Source organism: Acomys minous (genome assembly GCF_964271855.1).
Source record: "Acomys minous genome assembly, chromosome: 6".
Classification (NCBI taxonomy): Eukaryota; Metazoa; Chordata; class Mammalia; order Rodentia; family Muridae; genus Acomys; species Acomys minous.
Genome location: NC_140487.1, coordinates 85,585,416 through 85,608,330, shown reverse-complemented (window position 1 = coordinate 85,608,330; position 22,915 = coordinate 85,585,416).

Genomic DNA, 22,915 nt, shown 5'->3' with positions numbered 1-22,915 from the left:
GACAACTAAGGAATGATGGGGGTAGACCGTGAGGCCTCACCCCTACACAGAGGACTACAGACAACTAAGGAATGATGGGGGTAGACCGTGAGGCCTCACCCCTACACAGAGGACTACAGACAACTAAGGAATGATGGGGGTAGACCGTGAGGCCTCACCCCTACACAGAGGACTACAGACAACTAAGGAATGATGAGGGTAGACCGTGAGGCCTCACCCCTACACAGAGGACTACAGACAACTAAGGAATGATGGGGGTAGACCTTGAGACCTCACCCCTACACAGAGGACTACAGACAACTAAGGAATGATGGGGGTAGACCTTGAGAACTCACCCCTACACAGAGGACTACAGACAACTAAGGAATGATGGGGGTAGACTGTGAGGCCTCACCCCTACACAGAGGACTACAGACAACTAAGGAATGATGGGGGTAGACCTTGAGACCTCACCCCTACACAGAGGACTACAGACAACTAAGAAATGATGAGGGTAGACTGTGAGGCCTCACCCCTACACAGAGGACTACAGACAACTAAGGAATGATGGGGGTAGACTGTGAGGCCTCACCCCTACACAGAGGACTACAGACAACTAAGGAATGATGGGGGTAGACCTTGAGACCTCACCCCTACACAGAGGACTACAGACAACTAAGGAATGATGGGGGTTGACTGTGAGGCCTCACCCCTACACAGAGGACTACAGACAACTAAGGAATGATGGGGGTAGACTGTGAGGCCTCACCCCTACTCAGAGGACTACAGACAACTAAGGAATGATGGGGGTAGACCTTGAGACCTCACCCCTACACAGAGGACTACAGACAACTAAGGAATGATGAGGGTAGACTGTGAGGCCTCACCCCTACACAGAGGACTACAGACAACTAAGGAATGATGGGGGTAGACTGTGAGGCCTCACCCCTACACAGAGGACTACAGACAACTAAGGAATGATGGGGGTAGACTGTGAGGCCTCAGCCCTACACAGAGGACTATAGACAACTAAGGAATGATGGGGGTAGACCTTGAGACCTCACCCCTACACAGAGGACTACAGACAACTAAGGAATGATGGGGGTAGACCGTGAGGCCTCACCCCTACACAGAGGACTACAGACAACTAAGGAATGATGGGGGTAGACTGTGAGGCCTCACCCCTACACAGAGGACTACAGACAACTAAGGAATGATGGGGGTAGACTGTGAGGCCTCACCCCTACACAGAGGACTACAGACAACTAAGGAATGATGGGGGTAGACTGTGAGGCCTCACCCCTACACAGAGGACTACAGACAACTAAGGAATGATGGGGGTAGACTGTGAGGCCTCACCCCTACACAGAGGACTACAGACAACTAAGGAATGATGGGGGTAGACTGTGAGGCCTCACCCCTACACAGAGGACTACAGACAACTAAGGAATGATGAGGGTAGACTGTGAGGCCTCACCCCTACACAGAGGACTACAGACAACTAAGGAATGATGGGGGTAGACCTTGAGACCTCACCCCTACACAGAGGACTACAGACAACTAAGGAATGATGGGGGTAGACCGTGAGGCCTCACCCCTACACAGAGGACTACAGACAACTAAGGAATGATGAGGGTAGACTGTGAGGCCTCACCCCTACACAGAGGACTACAGACAACTAAGGAATGATGGGTGTAGACCTTGAGACCTCACCCCTACACAGAGGACTACAGACAACTAAGGAATGATGGGGGTAGACCGTGAGGCCTCACCCCTACACAGAGGACTACAGACAACTAAGGAATGATGGGGGTAGACCGTGAGGCGTCACCCCTACACAGAGGACTACAGACAACTAAGGAATGATGGGGGTAGACCGTGAGGCCTCACCCCTACACAGAGGACTACAGACAACTAAGGAATGATGGGGGTAGACCGTGAGGCCTCACCCCTACACAGAGGACTACAGACAACTAAGGAATGATGGGGGTAGACCGTGAGGCCTCACCCCTACACAGAGGACTACAGACAACTAAGGAATGATGAGGGTAGACTGTGAGGCCTCACCCCTACACAGAGGACTACAGACAACTAAGGAATGATGAGGGTAGACTGTGAGGCCTCACCCCTACACAGAGGACTACAGACAACTAAGGAATGTTGGGGGTAGACCTTGAGACCTCACCCCTACACAGAGGACTACAGACAACTAAGGAATGATGAGGGTAGACTGTGAGGCCTCACCCCTACACAGAGGACTACAGACAACTAAGGAATGATGAGGGTAGACTGTGAGGCCTCACCCCTACACAGAGGACTACAGACAACTAAGGAATGATGGGGGTAGACTGTGAGGCCTCACCCCTACACAGAGGACTACAGACAACTAAGGAATGATGAGGGTAGACTGTGAGGCCTCACCCCTACACAGAGGACTACAGACAACTAAGGAATGATGGGGGTAGACCTTGAGACCTCACCCCTACACAGAGGACTACAGACAACTAAGGAATGATGGGGGTAGACCGTGAGGCCTCACCCCTACACAGAGGACTACAGACAACTAAGGAATGATGGGGGTAGACTGTGAGGCCTCACCCCTACACAGAGGACTACAGACAACTAAGGAATGATGGGGGTAGACTGTGAGGCCTCACCCCTACACAGAGGACTACAGACAACTAAGGAATGATGGGGGTAGACTGTGAGGCCTCACCCCTACACAGAGGACTACAGACAACTAAGGAATGATGAGGGTAGACTGTGAGGCCTCACCCCTACACAGAGGACTACAGACAACTAAGGAATGATGGGGGTAGACCTTGAGACCTCACCCCTACACAGAGGACTACAGACAACTAAGGAATGATGGGGGTAGACCGTGAGGCCTCACCCCTACACAGAGGACTACAGACAACTAAGGAATGATGGGGGTAGACTGTGAGGCCTCACCCCTACACAGAGGACTACAGACAACTAAGGAATGATGGGGGTAGACTGTGAGGCCTCACCCCTACACAGAGGACTACAGACAACTAAGGAATGATGGGGGTAGACCTTGAGGCCTCACCCCTACACAGAGGACTACAGACAACTAAGGAATGATGGGGGTAGACTGTGAGGGCTCACCCCTACACAGAGGACTACAGACAACTAAGGAATGATGAGGGTAGAATGTGAGGCCTCACCCCTACACAGAGGACTACAGACAACTAAGGAATGATGGGGGTAGACTGTGAGGCCTCACCCCTACACAGAGGACTACAGACAACTAAGGAATGATGGGGGTAGACTGTGAGGCCTCACCCCTACACAGAGGACTACAGACAACTAAGGAATGATGGGGGTAGACTGTGAGGCCTCACCCCTACACAGAGGACTACAGACAACTAAGGAATGATGAGGGTAGAATGTGAGGCCTCACCCCTACACAGAGGACTACAGACAACTAAGGAATGATGGGGGTAGACTGTGAGGCCTCACCCCTACACAGAGGACTACAGACAACTAAGGAATGATGAGGGTAGACTGTGAGGCCTCACCCCTACACAGAGGACTACAGACAACTAAGGAATGATGGGGGTAGACCTTGAGACCTCACCCCTACACAGAGGACTACAGACAACTAAGGAATGATGGGGGTAGACTGTGAGGCCTCACCCCTACACAGAGGACTACAGACAACTAAGGAATGATGGGGGTAGACTGTGAGGCCTCACCCCTACACAGAGGACTACAGACAACTAAGGAATGATGGGGGTAGACCGTGAGGCCTCACCCCTACACAGAGGACTACAGACAACTAAGGAATGATGGGGGTAGACTGTGAGGCCTCACCCCTACACAGAGGACTACAGACAACTAAGGAATGATGAGGGTAGACTGTGAGGCCTCACCCCTACACAGAGGACTACAGACAACTAAGGAATGATGGGGGTAGACTGTGAGGCCTCACCCCTACACAGAGGACTACAGACAACTAAGGAATGATGGGGGTAGACTGTGAGGCCTCACCCCTACACAGAGGACTACAGACAACTAAGGAATGATGAGAGTGGGAGAAACGTCTTTCACAAGGAAGAACACAACAACTCATTATTCAATACCAAATGGTCAGTCCTGAAGACATATATACAAGTTCCTGCAGACTGAGAAGGTTGTACACACACACACACACACACACACACACACACACACACACACACACACAAAACAATTCCTTTTTTTGTTTTGTTTTTGTTTTTTTGAGACAGGGTTTCTCTGTGTAGCCTTGGCTGTCCTGGATTCACTTTGTAGACCAGGCTGGCCTCGAACTCATAGTGATCCACCAGCCACCTGGGATTACAGGTGTGTGCCACCACTCCCGGCAAAACAATAACAATTAATGAGAAAAGAAGAGGCCATAAATTTGAAAAAGAGAAACAGGGGAGGGGCATAAGGGAGGCTTTAGGGGGAGGAAAGGGAAGGGGCAATGCTGTAATTATAATCTCAGTAAACAAAAGAAATAATTAAACTTTTAATTTATGCCTATGTACATGTGTCTCTACATATGTGCATACGCATGTAGATGTTTACAGAATCCAGAAGAGGGCGCTGAATCGCCAGGTGCTGGAGTTACAGGTGAGCCTACTGATGCGGGTGCTGGGAACCAGCTCAGGTCCTCGGCAGGAGCAGAGCACCCTCTCAATCACCGAGCCATCTCTCAGGCTCCTCTCTCCTACACACCACACCCAGGCATGCACTGCCTTGCTAACGCCTCCTGACCTTTCTTTAGAAGCCTCTTTTTATTTACTTTCTCCCCTGCTATGGGGCCCCCTTCCTTTGCTCTCTGCTCACACTCAGTGGCTTGGCTTCTGTGCCCTTGCAGTGGATGCTTTCTGCAAAACAGGGCTAAAGGGATTTCTTCTGTGGGACTACGTAAAACAATGGCTTCAGTGATAACAGTAACAGGCACTGTTAGCGCATGCCTGGATTCTAGGCATGTCAAGCACTTCATCTGTCAACTCTAAGGTTAGTGAGGCTTGTTTTTTTTTTTAAAGGTTTTATTTTAGTGTGTGTGTGTGTGTGTGTGTGTGTGTGTGTGTGTGTGTGTGTGTGTGTGTCTTTGTCTGCATCTGTGTGAGTGAATGCCATGTTTGTGAGCTTCCTAATGTGGTGTCTGGGAACTGAACCCAGGAGCAAGTGCTGGTGAGCTGTCTGTCCAGTCCTGATGTGACAGCCACAGTCTGAAGGAGAAGCCATCAGGCTGTGGTCAGATCACTGGCTCCAAGGTGCAGATGGGTCTACAGGCTGCTTAGGAGTGAATGCTGGGACTGGCATCTTCTTGGATGTTAGATTTTTATTTGAACCAATCAGAGAATGCCTTAGGTAGGTGATGAAGGCAGAGATACAACTTCACACTGTATGCTCCAACACTTCCCCCTTTTAGCCCAATAAAGGCTCTTTTTTTTTTTAAAAAAACAATAAACACTATATACAATAAGAACAATTGCAAGAACTGTCAGGTAAGAATTACAGTCACAATATCCAGGCTATTTGTATTTGACACTCTTTGGAGAAAGAACTCTACTAGCTATCCTATCTTGATGAGTTTAGAATTTTGTATCTAACTCAATTTCTATCCTACCTTGCATTACCAACTTAAAACACCCATTTACAATTTCTTCCTATAACTTGTATTTACCATCCTTAAAACATCTCCTTAGGTCCTACAACACCTTCTTAGATCCTTCACAACTTAAGCTTAATTGTAAGACTATGGCTATCTAGTCTTCAACCCTATCAGAGCCTTCAGAAGGAAAATTATTACCTGAGTGAGCAGGAAGTACAGGCTAGTAGCTTCCAAAACTATAAAGATGGGGAGGGAGGGAAGAATGGGAGGATACAAGGGATGGGATAACCATTGAGATGTAACAAGAATAAATTAATAAAAAAATTTAAATCTAAAAAAAAAAACTATAAAGATGACAGAGGCAGTTTACTGCCTGGTCAGTCACTCAATAATTTTTTATAACGCTGGAGCATCATCTTCAGCTTTCTGGCCTGACATATCTGACAGACATATTTGTGAAGCAGGAAATGTTAAGGGTTTTCTTAACGCTGTCTTGGCAGAGTTGGGCAGTTGACTTTGCCTGTGCCCAAGTTTTGCCTACTTGGACAGCATTCCATCTGCAGGGGGAACAGGGGTGGCCCTTCTTTGCAAGGATATGGTCTAAGCATCTTATTTTCCAATCATGAAGATCAAGGTAACAAGAGGAGAGGTACTTTTCCAAAGTCACAAAGCCACCCAGGATACTCTTACTAGGTCTGGACTCATGGGCCCGTATTCTGCAGTGTTAGTGTGTGTGTGTGTGCAAGTCATCTACAGATCTTGTTCAAGTGCAGATATGACCCCAGAAGGTCCCTGGTGGAGCCCATGGTTCTGCATTTCCAGTGAGTTTCTGAGAGTGTCAACGGGATATCCCTGGGCTAAGGACCACCTTTTGAGGATCAAGGGAATAGAGATGATGAGCATCTGAGAGTCAAAATATGTAGGTGCTGCTATTTGTTTTTGAGTGATGCAATCCTGGTGCTGTCAACAGGCACCAGGAACAGCTGATTGTGGGCTCATAAATTCACTCAGGAGCCCAGTTGTTCCTGACTCAGCCCCTTCACTAAAGCAGTCATCTGACTTAAATCTCCAGGTATGAGGGAGCATCCTGGAGTGGGGGCTGTGGTGGCTCCAAAGAAAGGCAGCTGCAGCACCCACAGGCCTGACTGCTTGGGTGGGCCAGGGAGGCAAACTTGGTTTGATATTAAGATCTGCGACTCATCCGCCTCAATTAGGATAAACTAGGTAGTTTACCTCTCTGAGCCTCAGTTTCCTTACTCATAAAGTGGGCCAGCAGCTCTTGCCTCCTCTCAGGTTGATGTGAGGCTTAAATGACACACACAGTCCTCAGTTAGCACTTGGGACTTACTTTATGAATGTTTGGGGGTTTTTTTCCTTTAATTTTTCTTTTTCATGGGAGTTAGATGTCCTGGGCAGGAGGAAGGGAGTGTAGAGTTTTTCTTGGCTCTTTCACTCAGGGCTGCTAGGCACAGGTCAGGGTGGCACACATGAAGTATGGTTTGCACATCCTAGCCTCTACTTGAGGGCTGAGAAGGACATCTTAGCATCTATCTGGCCTCTGTTCTTCCTCTTACCCCCTCCCCCCACCTACATCCTCATCTCTGCTCTCTAGCATCTTCCAGGCATCATAATGTCTCTTCGTAATTCTGCCTAAGTGGAGGGAACATACTCCTTTCCTAAAGTGATTGTGAAAAATAAGCATTCTGAGACGTGCAAGGGAGAGACCCATTTTGTAGATGGGACCATCTGGCCTCACAGAGACCACAGAGTGAGGACAGTATCATGTCTGCTAGTAGAGGCAGTGTGTGAGCTGTCACGCCAGCATCCACAGTGGGAAAGTGAGGGCCGTGGCTGAGCAAGGTGTGTAGTACATTTCTCTTTTATACATTTTTATACATTTTATACATTTTACATGTCTGTCACTGTATTAGACTACTGGCTCAGTCAGTGAACCACTTCCTTTCCTCCTGGCTCCACATGCTAAAGCCACCAGCATCACTGGCTGTGGGGAAGGACAGGCTTGCCAGTACAGGACTCTCCAAGTGATGCAGGTTCATCTTCAAAGGTCTAATTTCTTACCGGTGATAAGCCTTTCACTGTAGTCCACTGCTGAACCCCTTGAGGTCTTCTCCCCACACGCCTGTCATATCCACTGCTGCTGGCCCGAGCTGCTGGCGTCTCTTGGATCTCTTCCTGAACTTCAGCTAGGTAGGTTAGCTACGTCCCTGCCTCAGCTTCTTGAGTGCGGGGGTTACAGGCACTATACCTGGGTTCATAAGCTTTTCTTTTATTTTCTTTAAAGATTTATTTATTTATTTATTGTATATGAGTGCTTTACCTGCAGAAGAGGGCATCAGAGCACATTATAGATGGTTACAAGCCACCATGTGGTTGCTGGGAATTGAACTCAGGACCTCTGAAGGAGCAGACGGTGCTCTTTAACACTGAGCCATCTCTCCAGGCCCTCATAAGCTTTTCAAATAGGCATTTTCACTTCTCCAATCTCGATTCCATACCACAACTAGGTCGATTTTTATAAATGCACACTAGATTGCCATTCCTGTGCACAAAACCCTGCTAAGACTTTCCTCATCTCTAGCCAGAGGCCTGCGCTTGAGCCACAAGGGCCTTGGCGATCTGCATCTACCTGCCTGGGCCCCCCTGCACCCCTTGGCCTATCACATGCATTTCTTCTGTTCTGCCAGCCACATTGCTTGCCTTTGGGTTTTACTTAAGGTCTCTGCCTGGAAGATTGTTCATTTTGCAGGTCCCCTCTGGGGACTCCACAGGGTTGGTCTGTATATATACATATGTATATATGTACATATATATGTATATGTATGTGTGTGGATGGCACATTCTTTTATGGCAGATTCAATCGCTGCACCTTCACATGTGCGGATGGCACATTCTTTTAGGGCACATCTGAACATTTCCTGCTCAGTTAGTCTTTCGTAACCTGAATCTTGCTTCTAATTTGAAATTGGCTTTTCTCCCTGGTCTGGGCCAGGCTTTTGGAAGAATGTGGAGAAAAGTCCACCTCCTGTGCTCTTTGGTTTCCTGCATCTGGATCTTTGAGATCTCTGGAAGCCATGATGTGGGCGTGAGACAGGAGTATACACTGTGTGCTAGGCAGTATTTGCTTTTTTTCTCTTTTTTTATTTAATTCATTTATTCAGATTACATTTCAATTGTTATCCTATCCTTGTATCCTCCCGTTCCTCCCTCCCTCCCTCCTGCTTTCATCCTATTCCCCTCTCCTATGTCTGTGACTGAGGGGGACCTCCTCCCCCATTATATGGTCATAGGCTAAGCAGTATTTGAATGAATGGATGGATGGATGGATGGATGGATGGATGGATGGATGGGGGAATGCACAGGCTTAAGAATGGATTCCAGTTTTAGGATCAGGATTATATTTCAGGACACCAGGCAAGGCATTTTTCTTCCCTAAACCTCAGTCTCTCTACATCATGGTTTCCCATCACTACCTGGCACTTCCTAATGCAGAGCCAATAGAAAATGAATGCAAACTTTAGACTCTGACCTCAGGGTATCATCGAGTGGTTAATGGTTGCACCTTCAACATCTGTTCTTGTTCCTAATATGGAAGAGGTAACTCACACCCTCTAGGGCTGTGTTCACATGTGTGAGTGATCACAGCCTAATGCTTTTGTTTCCTTAGCAGGTAAAAGGAGGCATGGGAGTGCTCCTTCTGCAGAAATACATATATGTATATATATATATATATATATATATATATATATATATATATATATACACACACACACATATATAGTCTGTATATATACATATATATAAGTATATGCATACACATATGCATACGCGTGCTTATACACACACACACACACACACACACACACACACACACACACACACGCACACTCACGTCTGTCATTCAATATAAGGGAAGCCAGCAATCACATTAAGTCGGCCTGACACAAAGTGGGTTCACTTCCCACCATTCTAAGCTGCTTCTCAAACATTAACTGTGAACCGGGTGTGGTGGCGCACGCCTTTAATTCTAGCACTCAGGAGGCAGAGGCAGGCAGATCTCTGTGAGTTCGAGGCCTTCCTGGTCCACAAAAAGAGTTTGAGGACAGCCAGGGCTATTACACAGAGAAACCCTGTCTTGAAAAACAAACAAACAAACAAAACAAAAGAAAAACACATTAGCTGGGAGAGTGTTTTCTGTGAATTTCTACACTCAGCCTCAGAAAGTCCACTATAGGTTCTTGTGTTTGATTTTAATTTCTGTAACAAAATCCCTGAGGCAATCAACTTCAAAAGAGGAAGGGTTGCTTTGGCTTATACCTTTAGAAATTCAAAAGATGGTCTTATTCCTTTGGGGTTTGCGGTGGTAAATTGGTGGTAGAAGAAGCCTTTGTTAAGCCGGCTGTGGTGGCACACATCTTTAATCCCAGCAATTGGGAGGCAGAGGCAGGTGGATTGCTGTGAGTTCAATCAAGGCCAACGTGGTCTACAAAGCAAGTCCAGGACAGCCAAGGCTACACAGAGAAACCCTGTCTCGAAAAAACAAAACAAAACAAAAAACCAAAACAAACAAACAAAAAAACCAACCAACCAACCAAACAAACAAACAAAAACAAAAAAAAGGAGAAGCCCATGTTCATGGTAGGACACTGAATAGAAGAAGATAAGGGGCCACATCCTATTGTCTCCTTCAGGAAAATAGCCCTAGTTGTGTAGATATCTAATTAGCCCCATTTTTTAAAGGTTCTGTTACCTCCTAACAGTGCCTGGGGCCAAAGCCGTGTGTGTGTGTGTGTGTGTGTGTGTGTGTGTGTGTGTGTGTGTGTGTGTGTATACATTCTTGAGGATGCTCATCCAAACTCGTCAACTTTTATGTTCAATTGTGAGATTATACACTCAAAAGAAAGCCCTGGTTTATGCTGAATAAGACCAAATTTGCTCTTAGGTCCAAATGACTGCCCCTCTGTATGTCTGTGCATATATGTGAATGTGCAGATGTGGTGTGTAATTGTTCAATATATATGGCACGTGTGTGTAAGGTTTGTGTGTTAGACAGTTGAATCCAAGAGGCCTGAGAAGCATCCATGTTGAGGTTTGCCATAAGTAAAAGGTTTGCCAACAGAGACCGTGGAATGCAGCTTTGGCTGTTGGGATTTTCCCTAACCCCCACTACCTGCTTTATGTTGTATTGAAATTTTTTTTAAATTTTAAAAACGTTTTAAAATAAATTTTTATTGATACATCATGCACCTCAATCCCATTCATCTCTCCATCCCTTTGTATCTACCCTCTGCCCTGTCAACCTCCCCCACAAAAGAAAGAAATAACAACAACAACATCAACAACAACAACAACAGCATCTCATCATGGAAACTGTAGTATGCCACAGCGTGTCACACAGTACACCCTTTTGTTCACACACCTTTACTTGCAAATGTTCATTGCAGTGAGTCATTGGTCTGGTTCGAGGTCTCTGGCTTCTGCTACGCTATCAGCACTGGACCGTCACTGGGATTCCACTCGGACATGCTACTGTTGCCTGTGTCATGGAGATCCAGCCCTTTCACAAGCTCTACCAGTTCATAGATGAGGTGGATGTTGGGGTGGGCCAACTCAAACCCTTGGATCTGGGCCTGGGTGGTATTTGAGTTGGTCAGCCCCCACCAGCTCTCCCGCACCCACACCACCAGGCAGAGCTCTCCAGCACTGCCCTAGCTAGTTCAACCGATGCTGTAGCTAGCGAGGGGTGGGAGCAGCTCTTCAGATGTCTTACCCTCAGGCTGGCTCACCCATGCCTTTGCTGACTGGGCGAGATGCAGGGCCCACTCTCCAGAGTGCTGAAGCTAATGAGGGGCAGGGACAGCTCTCCTGTGCTTCTCAGGTGAGGGGTGGTACCCGTTCTCTGGAGTTCTGCAGCCAGTGGGGCATAGGGCCAGCTCTGCACAGCCCTTGGACATTAACATGGTCCCAGGCAACAGCCTAGGCCAGCAGTGTTCGCATGGCCTTTGGTGGTGACACGAGCCATGAACATTGACACAGACCCTTGATACTGTATGGCATGGAACCTAGACATGGCCCTCAGTGGCAGCACAGGCTGGGACTTGACCATGGCCTCACATGGCAGTGCAGGGTACTCACGTCAGGCTGTGTCTCATGTTCTGCTTCTCCTTATGTTACTCAAACCACTCCGTTCCTCTTTCTCTCCCACGGCTCCACCACATACTTGCACTCCCCCGTGGATGGGCCTTGTGGCGGTGGGTGGGCCTATTGAATTTTTCTTTAAAACAAAGAGAGTAAGGTGTATTATGGAAAGAAGGGTCACCTTCAACCTTGGTTCACAAGATGATGACATTTGTGGTGTTGGACTGGAGCTAACAGTGCATGTCTGCCCTTCTTTGTTGGAGGCATAGTCATGACACTGACTTCAGACTCGTCCTCGTCAGGGCCTTCAGGAAAGCACAGGGTGGCCATGGAGTCCTAAACGACAGGTACACAGGTAAATTAGAGGATGCAACTGATGGCTTTTATTTGAAGGGAGCATGAACATGTTATGGAGGAACTACACCATTGGTGTTTCCTCACCATCAGCGTTTCAACAGGGCAGTCTGACTGCAGCAGTGTATGGGCTGGTGGGGATTGAGAAAAGTACTGTTGAGTCACATCTAAGCAGTGGGAACCAAAAATGGGGGATTCAGTAGAGATCTGACCATCTTGGAGGGAGGAGAGAAAAAGCAAGAGAGTGAGAGTGAGAGTGAGAGAGAGAGAGAGAGAGAGAGAGAGAGAGAGAGAGAGAGAGAGGAAGCGTGCTCGAGAGAGCAAGAGATGTACACACACACACACACACACACACACCACACTACACATACATAACACATACCTACACAACATACACATATACTGCTCTCCCCACAACACATACCCACACCCACACACCCCCACACCCACACACACACACTATACATACATAACACATACATAATAACATACACATATACCGCTCTCCCCACAACACACACACACACACACACACACACACACACACACACACACACACGGGGGATAGTGAGAAAAGGGTGCATTAACGTCTTTCCTTGCTCTGGTGGTGTCCATCTCAGTACCATGGCAGTCTTGGAGGAGCATTAGCATACACGACTTTGAGTAAGAAGTGAGAGGATGACACCTTTATTTAGTCTTCCTTCAGGGCCCAGCGTAGGACAGTGCCTGGAGCACGGTTCGGTGTAGGATTGATGAGCGCATGTGGAAGAAGGGGAGGAGGTGTGCTTTAAGCAAAAAGCTAACAAGAGGAGCTGGGGCCAAACACCCTGGCCAAGGCTCCCCCCACCTAATATGCTCTCTGATGTACTAACCTAAGATACTCGCACCTATGTAACCGCTGAGCTTTTGGTGTGTCTTTCTAAAATGCCCCCAGCCCTCCATTAGTTGTCGGTTATTTATGTACACTTTGAGGAAATGCTATTAACGTACTGTCCATCGGGCGCTTCCCGCAGGCTGGGTAGGTGCCAGAGCAGGTTGTGCACTCTTTTTTGAACTCCCCCGTCTTGTTGCCAGGCAGATTTAGAGCATGCCTTGGGGGTGGGGATGGGTGGGTGGGTAGGTGGATATGAGTCCAGGGCAGTTTTGGAACAGCAAAGTGCAAAAGGACTGCGGCTGTTGATTCTGGAGCTGTGCCAGGCAGGGAGGCTGCATCTGTGATGGGGGGGGAAACAGGCTCACTGCAGGTGGGTGAGAGTCACACATCTAATCGCTTTGTCTTTGGCCTTGCTGTGCCTAATTTCAAAGTGCAGGACTTTCTTAAAGTGCCACAACTGGCCAGAGGGGTTCTCTGAGGGGGTGCTTCTTCACCTCTGGACCCTGGAAAGCAAAGGAAGAGAGAGAAAGATCTTTGTTACTAAAAGCAAGCCTCAGGCTCTGTGCTGGCTCTGGAGAAAGGGTCTCGTTGAGGGATGACCGTCCTCTTCCGGAAGGGAACGTGCTGTGCTGGCTTGCTCCCTTCCAGGCCCCAGGCCTGCAGTGAAGAAGGACTCTCAGTTCCAGCTGGGGGAGGGCCTGGCAGGTCCCACTGTGCTCAGCGGGACACCAGCGGAATAGAAACATTAGCCTTAATGGAAAAGGCCTGTGTGCAGAGGGAAGCAGAGACAATAGCGCTCAACTCAAGCTCTTGCAGGCCATCAGCCCATTTGACCCCTTTCTGTGAGGCAGGGGCAGCTTGCTCGGTCCAGTTGCGAGCTAGAGGGCCAGCCTGGCTTGCAAACCAAGTCTTACGGGTCTTCTGAGCCCCATGTAATACAGCACTGAGTTCTTTGGGGGTCCATTGAGGAGAGTCTGAGGAAGATCAAAACACACACACACACACACACACACACACACACACACACACTCTTTTTTTTTTTTTGAGACAGAGTTTCTCTGTGTACCCTTGGCTGACCTGGACTCACTTTATAGACCAGGCTGGCCTTGAACTCACAGCGATCTACCTGCCTCTGCCTCCCGAGTGCTGGCATTAAAGGCATGCGCCACCACCGCCCAGTCAAAACATATTTTTGATGGAGGGAAATCTGGGGGGAGTAACCCTTGTTCACACCTAAGCACGGAAGAGGTGTTTGGGTAAGAGTGGACTACCGGACTCTAGACAGTATCTATGCAACACGCACAATATTGTGTATTTATACCAATTGTGGCTTTATAGATTCTCTGTTTATTTGCTTGCTTTTCTAGTTTGCTTTCCATTATCGTGGTAAACACCATGATCAAAAGCCAGTTGGGCAGGAAAAGGGTTAATCTGATGCATATGTCTCAATCACAGGAGGGAGCTCAGAGTAGCAACTCATGGCAGGGGTCTGGAGACAAGAACGGAGGCAGGCAGCAGGCATGGAAGAGCACTGCTTCCTGGCTTGCTCTCTGTGGTTTGCTCAGCTTGCTTTTCTATAGAACCCTGGCTCGCTTGCCCAGGGCAGCATTGCCCATAGTGGGTTGGACCCTCCCATGTAAATCATCAGTCAAGAAAATGCCCCACAAACTCCGTCCACAGGCCAATTCAGTGGAGGCGTTTTCTCAGCTGAAATCTTTTATGGAGTCTCTGAGGGTCTCCCTGAGCCCCAGCCTCACAGTAGACTCAACACGCTCCCTCTCTGGGCCTCTATTCTTTCGTTTGTCAAACGGAGAAGACCTCATCCTGACATCCTTGGCCACAGCACCCAACCATGATGTGGTGTGAGGACCAAGCAAGATGATTGTGGGCATGCATTTGAAAGCCATAAAGTACGAGGGAGGTGGTCAAATTATTGCTTAGAGATGGGCCCTGGCTCTGTCACCCGTCAGACTGTCTCAGCTCTGCTTCCACCTGCTTTCAGCTGTAGTCAGCACTACTTCACTGGGAAATGAGTTCCATGTGGCTGAGCCCTGAGGTAGAATGGAGAATATTATCTTTTAATTTTTTTAAATTCCTCCTTCACCAAAGCAATGCAGGAAAAAAAATCTCCAGCACATTAAAAAAAAAATCTTCACTCCTGGCTGGCCTTTGCCAAATCTGGTGTCCTGGCTTGCGTTGTTATCTGTGGACTCATCTTGGCTTTTGAAGGTACCACCATAATTTTATAAGAAGATGAGGAGGAGACATTTATTAATGACCTCTCGGGGGCCAGGCAATGTGCTAAGTGCTTTAGGTAAACCCTTTGTCATCTTAATGCAGTCCTGCCAAACAGATGTGCTCTCTTCACAGGCTGGAGAGATTCAAGAGCCTGCCTATAGTCAGTCACACGGGCATCCAGTGGTGGGGGCCGGGACAGGACTCCAAAATCAAGAGGCAAGGGAGATAGGGAAGGCAGGCGACCCTGCTGCCCGGGGGCTTGGGAGTCCTATGGTTGTATAGTACCACTTTGCTATCCTGTTGGTAATGCTGGGCTAGTTACCAAATCCGCAGTCTTTCCAGATGTAGAAAGGATGATTATTGTGGCATGGAGGTTGTAAAATTGAAATGAATGCATATATGTCACAACCCCCGACTCAGTGATAAACAGTGGTAGAGCAGGACACTGGACACCCTCACCTGGCTTCTGCACATACACACAGGCATGTGCACCCTTACGCATGTGCACACATGCCGCACACACTCACACACATGTACACTCACCCATAAATACAATGAACAAAGGGTCCTCTGCTGACAGAGAGGCTAGCATCTCATGTGCTGGGGAAGGGGAACTCTACAGAGGCCCAGCTCCAGCGTCACAAAGCAGAGGAGTGAAGGGTGACAGTGCAGAGACAGTGGGCCAGTGGACGAGCTAGAACCAGCTTTATGTGGGGGCAAAGTCCCAAGTCAATTCTACTGTTATGACAATCGTTTGACTTGGCTTTTCTGCCTCTAAACTGGCAATGGTATTTGCTTTACTCATAATGGTTCTGTGTGTATACGTGTGACACATTATGGAAGCTTATTGAGAATTGGTTGCTTACCAGGTGTCTTTGAATAGAACACAAGAAACCCAAGAGGCCATGTGGGAGAGGAGGTAGGAAGATTGTGTAAGAGCCAGAGGGAATAGAAGGCAGCAAGGAAACAGTGTCTTCCGGACAGGACCGACACACAATGACCTCACAGGGGCTGTGCCAGCGTGCATGGGACCTGTGCAAACCAAAGCCAGGTGAGGTCCCAGCCCTGGGAGAGGAGTAGACAGAAGCCTCATCCTGAACCCGGAAGCCATCTCCAGCTGATAACTACTCCCAAAGGAAAAATTAGTTTTCTCCAATGGAGACTCACTGGTTATACAAACCATACTTAGGAGCAGGCCTCATGCCCGGCAGTAGATGGCCAACGAAATAAACAAACTCAATGGGATTTGGGATTCCTTTTTTTTTCTTCTTTCTTTCCCTTGCTTTACTGGTCTTTTGCTTACATATTTTGTTTTCTGATTTTGTGTTTTTATGGCTTCTGTCTCTCTCTGTTCCTGGTGCTTTTTCTTTGTTTGTTTTAAGTTTTATTATTATTTTTTATACTGGTGTGTTTGTTTGCCTGTTTGTTTTCTAAAAAGGAAAAGAAAGAAGGGCATGAGGTTGGGTGGGAGGGCAGGTGGGGAGGGTCTAGGAAGAGTCGGGGGAGGGGAAATTGTGATCAAAATATATTGTATGAAAATAATTTACTTTCAGTAAAAATAAATGTTAAGAAGTTAATCTGAGGGACTCCATTTCTAATTTTGTGGATGAGCAAACCAAGTTACAGGGATGGTGACTTAGCTCAGGGCCCCATACCTACTGGTAATATCGGGGGAAATTAGGCCTAGACCACCACTTCCTATTTCACACTACTGCATTAAATTTGATATATTTGTAGTGACTACAGTGGTGGGGACCATGTGAAATCATTTAACACTGGCTGGCCACTCTCTCCATTGCACAATCCTAGGGTTTGGTTTTGTTTACCAGGAGAAAAGGTTATTTTGACCAGTTCAAATTTTCCCTTAGCGATCAAATTAGTGTTTTTATTTATTAGTGAATTTGTACTATGTGAGAAGTCAAGTTTACGAACAATATTAACTTTTGACACAGAGAGGGCACAGGCATAAACATCCCACTGCTACAAAGTGTTTTCTTGGACTTCTGTCCATCCACGGCTTCCTCATGCGTCACCCAACCCTGGCAAGTGCTGTTCTGGTCTGAGTCATCTGGGCTTTCTCTCAGCTCTCGCAGGACTTTTCATCTGTGGGTTTCTCTTCTCGTTTTCATGTCTTCCCTGGAGAATTGGTTTCAGCTGTGTCTCCTAGACTCACACCTGCCAAGCCTCTGTCTTCAGGTCAGCTCTCTCCGAGCACCGTTAGACCTCCGTTTCCAGTACTTTCTGGGCTGGCCCACAGGAAGGCTTTTCAGAGTCCTTCACACTAGCACTCCCTCCTGCAGGGCGCTGACACCTTCCAGATCTGCTGCTCCTGCTGACAGACATCTGGAGTGCCACCAAAGGGTCAAGCAAATTAGTTACCTGAATGTCTCTTGTCACTTTCCAAGCACACTTTGTATTTTTATTCTAACTCTCTGATGTGGACAACAGGCATTTCCTGTTCAGATACAACTCTTACCCGGAGCTGGGTGTGGTGGCACGTGCCTTTAACCCCAACACTAGGGAGGCAGAGGCAGGTGGATCACCGTGAGTTTGAGGCCAGCCTGATCTACAAGGTGAGTCCAGGACATTCAGGACTACATAGAGAGACCCTGTCTTGAAAAAACAAAACAAAACAACAACAAAAACCAAAACAAAAATAAAAACCAACACTTACCTGGCTTGCTTCCTGCTGCTGTCACTCATGTTCCCTCTTCCCTCTGCTCAACTCACGCCGTCACTCATGTCTTTGGAAGCCCCCGAGAGTTCTTACGGATTGTTTCCTTCCCAGTACTCATTTCCCGATTCTGTGTCTAGCTAACACATCCTCGTCTGTCGGGGCTCAGCTCAGACTTCATGTCATTGGGATCCTTTTTTTTTTTTTTATTTGCTGGTCATAGTTTTATTTCTTTTTTTTCTCCTTTATTAATTTATTCTTGTTACATCTCAATGGTTATCCCATCCCTTGTGTCCTCCCATTCTTCCCTCCCTCCCATTTTCCCCTTATTCCCCTCCCCTATGACTGTTCCTGAGGGAGATTACCTCCCCCTGTATATGTTCATAGGGTATCAAGTCTCTTCTTGGTAACCTGCTGCCCTTCCTCTGAGTGCCACCAGGTCTCCCCCTCCAGGGGACATGGTCAAAGGTGAGGCACCAGAGTATGTGAGAAAGTAATATTCCACTCTCCACTCTACTGTGGAGAGTGTTCTGACCATTGGCTAGATCTGGGTAGGGGTTTAAGGTTTACCGCCTGTATTGTCCTTGGCTGGTCCCTTAGTTTGAGCAGGACCCCTGTGCCCAAATCTGCCTATCATAATGTTCTACTTGTAGGCTTCTAGGACCCTCTGGATCCTTCTACTTTGCCATTCTCCCATGCTTCTCTTATCTAGAGTCCACTAGGATGTCCTCCCCTCTGTCTCAGAAACTGTGGTACATATACACTATGGAATACTATTCAGCTAATAAAAATAAGGAATTCCCGAAATTTGTGGATAAATGGATTGAGCTAGAAATGATCATAATGAGTGAGTTAACCCAGAAGCAGAAAGACTCAAATGGTATATACTCACTTATATCTGCATATTAGCCCAAGGGGCATGTCCCATGAAAGCCTTCATTTACCTTTTTTTTTTTTTTTTTTTAAAGAGACGTCTGCACTATTGCAATTAGGATTTTCCTAGTACTCTTTTTTTTGGGCCACATGCCCCAAGTTGTAATTGCATGGTTATCTAGATGCCCATGTTACTATCTTCATTGATATTTATTTTAATTAAGCCTTTTTTCCCCCATTGAGAATATCAATTGTAAATGGTACTGTGTTACATAAGGGGATACGGGCATTTTCATAGGAATCTGTATTTCCTACAAATACAAATTTCATACAAACCGAACATAATCTCCCACCATATCCTCCTCTCTCTTTTCTTCTTCGCCCTTGTCCTGTTAGTTTCCTTTGTTTCCACGGCCAGCTTCCCTTCTTCTTCTTCTTCCACACCATACACACACGCATAAGTTTATGTATGTAAATCTAGGAGACGCAAATGAGAGAAAACATGATGCCTGTCTTTTGCTACTGGGCTAACTTGCTGTGTGGTCATCACCAGTTGCATTCACTTTCCTGCAAATGCTATAACTTTGTACTGTGTTACGGTGAAAACAAACTCCATTGTGTATTTCCACAACATTTTCATTATCTGTCCCTTTGCTTACGGCCACCGACCTATTATGAGTAGTGCTGCAGTAAACGCTAGTGTGCAAGTGTCTCTGTGATAGGCGTCCTCAGAGTCCTGTAAATATCTAGATTCACGACCCGACAGAAGCAATTTAAGTGAGGAGGGGCTCCCTTTGGCTCACAGTTAACAGGGTTTCAACGTACCACGGCAAGTAAGAGTTGGTGGCTGGAGAGGGTCAGTCACAGCAGTGGGGATGTGCAGTTGCTCCTCACAGGGCATCGACCAGGAAGAGGGCGGTCTAGCAGGAACTGGGGTTGTAGCCCTCAAGGCCTCCCCTTGTGGCCTACATCATCTGACGAGGTCCTGTGTCCCAAAGGTTCTGCAACCCACAAAAGCAGCGCCATTAGCTGGGGGGACCAAACTGTTTAAACACAAGAATTTGTAGAGGACATCTCACATTCAGATCGAGACACTTCAGAAGGATGGGCTCGCCTGATACCTACCTGCACAGTATGCTTGACATACAGTGAGCACTCAGTAAGCAGCCACTAAATAAAGGAATAAACAATTTGTGTTCAGACACAGCTCTTCCCTTCCATTCTCCAAACAAAAACGACGGCCAACTTCCTTTAACCTTACGTCCTGTCTGTTTCTCCAATCTTCTGCTCTTTCCATCTTGTTTGCTGTTCTCACAGTCTAGATTTCCCTCGTCTCAACGATGCTGCTGAAACGCATCCCCAGTGCTAGCTACACCGCAGTTCTTGCTCTGTCCGTACACAGCTGTGAAAAGACCTCTGTAGAATAACAATTTGTTTATACTACTGTGCGGCTCAGACCCTCTCAGATGTTCCTCGTCGCCTCTTGATATGCGGCCAAGGGCTTTTTTGTAAGATCTCTCTGGCGTTTATGGCTAGTCTTACCTTTCTCCAACTTCATTTTTCTCCATTCTTTGCACATCTTTCTGTTCGCCAGAAAGCACACTTCTCGTCAACAAGGCTGTCGTTTGCTGGATTCACTGCGCTAGGCGTGTTACTTATTTATTAGTGATTCATGATTACATCCGCAGCCTCTCCCCTAATACCCGGATGATTAAAACAGTAGCCATTTGTCACTTTTCCTGTATCCACAAGTCAGCTGGGTGAACCTGTCGGTCTGGGACAGTCTTGAGAGATTTTGTCTGGGTCAGCTTCTATAGCAGTCATGCATGTGTCATAGGAGCCTGAAGGTTGTCTGGGACAGCTAAGAATCCTCTAGTAAGTTATCCCAGAGGGCCTGGTGTCTTGGGGTGCAGGTGGTATGCAGTTACAAAGAGATGAAGTGTCCCAGGGGGGAGTAGAAGATGTAAGAGTTTTCACCATCTTCTGCTTGCATTACGTTTGCTGCTGTCTTACTGGCCGGTGTAAGTGACACGGCCAAGCCAAGGGCAAGAATGAAGGAAACTACAAAGTTACCAAGCCAGGGGTAGATATATAGAGTCTATTGCTATTACAGCCACCACCTGGGACAGGTTCTGGCAAATCAAAAGTTTGAAAGAGACATGTTTATAATAATTATGTGACATTTTTTGAGCAACTATAATGAAAGCAGTCTTTTTCTTAGTCAGAGCAGAATTGAGGGCAGTCCCTAACATGGTGCTTTGACTAGGTTTCTCTGTGTAGCCTTGGCTGTCATGGACTCGCTTTGCAGACCAGGCTGGCCTTGAACTCACTCCTCTGCAGGTCATGAACAGGCCCTGGATAGCCATGAACATCACAATGTTGTATCTCTTAGGGTACGTGCACACCGTTGTGCTTCTGTGGGAAACAGTCTCTTTCACTTGGCTCTCAAAAATGCCCTCTGTAGCCTTAGATTTTCTACACCTACTTTATTTAAGGTTCTTAAACACTTCAATCTCACTTCCAATTCACCGACTGGAGGAAGGGGAGAAGGAATTGTGGACCTGTTTAGCTGTAGTTCCTTGGACCAATACCACTCTGCATTGTAAAGATAGCAGCATCCCAGTCCAACAGCCAACACCAATCGCACAAATCTGTAGTGGTGGCACAACCCAGAAGAAACCGCAAGGTCCTGCTGACCCAGCACAGGTCAGTGGAAGGGGCCAGAATCAGCCGGAGTACCAGGAGAAGTTCTCCGGAGCATTGCTGTCTGTGAAGCCAAGGCCAGTGGAGGCCCATGAAGCTCAGGGAAGCTCGGTGAGGCATCGCAAGGCAGGGGAGCAATGCCAAAGCGTTCTCTCCCTTCCCCCCCCCCCCCCGCCCGCTGTCTGTGGGGTTCTAGTTATACCCTTCCAATTCTCACACGCCCTCTCAAGTGCCTGGTCCTAGAAAAACATCACATGCCTTCTCACAAGATCTCGTCCCGAACAACATCAAGTGACATAACTTGAGTCTTCAAAGAAACCAGAAACTTCCATTTCACATCCCCCTTTCTGTTTTAAGAAAATTGTCTTTTTCTCTAACATTAACAATCTACATATAATGGAAGTGATTATAAGAACCATAAAACTAGAATTTTATATCACATTTAAAGACGCGTCTATGTACAATATATCAAACAATAGTCCAACAAAACAATCTTAAAATGCTATCAATATACAATAATTAAAAAAACCCTTAAATTTCTATCAATATATACTAATTAACAAAATGACCTTAAATTTCTTTTTAAAAATAATTTATTTTATTAATTTATTCACATTACATCTCAATTGTTATCCCATCACTTGTATCCTCCTGTTCCTCCCTCCCTCCCTCCTCCCTCTCTCCCTCCGTCCCTCCCACTTTCACCCTATTCCCCTCCCCTAGGTCTATGACCAAGGGGGACCTCCTCCCCCACTATATGGTCATAGACTATCAAGTCTCATCTTGGTAGCCTGCTTATTCTTTTCTCTGAATGCCACCAGGCCTCCCACCAAGGGGAAGTACGACCTTAAATTTCTATCAAAGTACAATAATTAAACAAAATAACTTTAAAATTCTATCAATATACAGTAATAAAACAAAATACCTTACATTTTATCAATATTTAATAATAAAAAATAACATACAATTTATATCCATATACATTAACCCATTTATTAAAAATTAAAATTATTATTATTTTATTTTTTATATTTTTATACTTTTATTGAATGTCTATGATTTATACATCATGCACCAAAATCCCTCTCCTTCCCCAGTAAAATAAAACAAACAGACAAAAAGTCTTGTCACAGAAGCGGTAGTGTATCACACAGTATAGCCTTTTGTTCACATATGTTTACTTTCAAATGTTTCATTGCTATGAGTCATGGGTCTGGTTGGAGGCCTACACTATTATTACCTGATCCTCACTGGGACTGCTGTCTGATATCTCATTGTTGCCGTGTGTCAAGGAGATTCTTAATCTTTGAACCTGCAGGTTAGGCCCTTCATGCGTTCCAGCAGGTCATACGTGGGGTAGATGTTGGGGTGAGGTTCACTCAGAGCCCTGGGTCAGGGCCCACTCCCTTGTCCTCAGGGCAGGGCCCACTTTCCCACTACCATGCCATCAGGG